Below are 1,961 nucleotides of genomic sequence, written 5' to 3' on the forward strand. Positions count from 1 at the left end.
GGTGATAAAGGGTCTGGAGTTGAATATTGTTTAGGTTTCACTGTTTTGCTGTTTAATAAACAGTTTTTTTCCACTTTTCTCTAAAAAGGTATTTTCTCTAAAAAGGTATTTTCTCCTGAACTGGTTGGAGGAGGGGCCAATTGAATCTGCTTTTCTAGAGGAACCCCTTTAGAGGTTCACTCCCAAATTTGCCCTAAACCAGGACAAGCACACAGCAGCTTCTACCTGGTGGTGTAGGTGAGCTGGTTTGAATAGCTCCCTGCCACAGCTGCAGGATTTAAATTCCCAATGAGCAGGAAAACCACAGTTTTGGATTTAGCTGGAAATGGTCTGCCCATAGGAATATTTCAGGGGCAAAAGCATGGTTGATTTGGTAAATAAACCTGTGTCAAGTGCTGGCATCCAGATCCGAACCAGGAGAGAATAAACGTCACGGGGTAGAACAGAAAATGTTAAAATCTGTGAGTGGGATGTCACTTTTAATAAAGAATTCCAACAGAAAAAGGACAGATCAAGTCTGGAAAGCAGCACTAAAAGCTCTGCTTCAATTCTGGCTGAATGAAATCGTGTTCAGGGGTGGCCTAATGAGGCACTTGGTGTCTCCCAGAGCTCAGGCCATGGCTTGAGGGCAAGGCACAGAGCAAATCCTCAGGAACTCCAGCAGGGAGGAGGGACTGGAGGCTGGGATGAGACAGACAACCCCAAAATGGGATTGCAGCAGGAGTTTCACCTCCCTGGGAGTGTTAACATCAAACAGCCAAACTCCTGCAGCTCTGGTGGGGGACAGCAGTGGGATGCAGATCTTTCCCTGACGGATCCACATTCCCCATCCCAGAGGAAATCTGTATCCCCTGCCAATCCCCTTCCAGGGCTACATCAAAAGCAGCCTGACCCTGAGGAGAGAATTTTCAGAAGTTCAAAATCCTTGATGGAAAAAAAGCTATTGAACAATCCCAATTATCAAATCTATTTTAACATCTGTCTGGCTGAAAGTTCAGTTTGATGAGAGATAAAAGGTGAAAACTTCTTCTGCTGTTATGAAATGCTGCAGTGTTGGTGGTTACTACCTGTTGAGAATTTATATTTATTTAAATTTATCCCTTAAAGCTCTGGTGGAACTGCTAAAAATGTTCATGTTGAATCCTCCAGCCATGTCACCCTCAGGGAAAATTCTGATAAAAGTAGTGGAACAACAGAAAACTTTCCCAGATGCTGTTTTCCATGTGTGACCCATAAACCTGCAATTCATCCAGGGTAAAATTCCACTTTAATCTATTTATTGTGAGGTGAAGCCTGCTTTTGGCTTCATTTTCTGTTTCACTAAAGCAGAAGAGTCCATTAGCTCTGGGCACAAGAGCTGGAGAGAACTTCCCCACTGGGAAAAATATTGGAAGAAAAAATTAAGAATTTCCACCAAGTTTTCAATGGGGTATTAAAATGCTATTGACAAGAGAACTGTTAATTTGAGAAGTAAAATCTGATTTAAATCTCCTCAGATGATTTTATCTCTGACCCTACATTTTACCCTGGGTGTTCTACCACAGTTAGAAATCTGCAGGGTTGAAGTGTGGGATAATTCCTTGATATTGTTCAAGAAATAGAGATTTCCATGGCAGGTAAAGGCTGACAGGTCTGAAAATATCCTCCTGACAATGCAGCTGATTGAGGGATTGATGGAGAACTCTGCAGTGACTTTAATTTCACAAAACTGGGGGAGGAAGTTCATGCTTTGAACTTAATTTTTCACAGGTGATGCCCTCTCCACTGCACGTTCCACGAGGCTGCAAAGCCCTCGTTGACTTCTGCTTTGAGGGGAATATGGGATCCCCTATGGGATTCAAATATTCCTGAAAAAGCAGTGGTTGACAGCAATTCTGTAAAAATTTATAATAAATATAATATAATATAATATAATATAATATAATATAATATAATATAATATAATATAATATAATATAATA

General features: G+C 40.9%; 1 protein-coding gene across 1 annotated transcript in view; it reads right to left on the minus strand.

The window, feature by feature from the left end:
- The window catches only part of LRRC7 (leucine rich repeat containing 7), a gene marked incomplete at its 5' end in the record, with an annotated part of 23,056 nt that overhangs the window by 10,964 nt on the left and 10,131 nt on the right, over positions 1-1,961 (minus strand).

The sequence above is a fragment of the Geospiza fortis genome, unplaced genomic scaffold (assembly GCF_000277835.1).
Source record: "Geospiza fortis unplaced genomic scaffold, GeoFor_1.0 scaffold69, whole genome shotgun sequence".
Lineage (NCBI taxonomy): Eukaryota > Metazoa > Chordata > Aves > Passeriformes > Thraupidae > Geospiza > Geospiza fortis.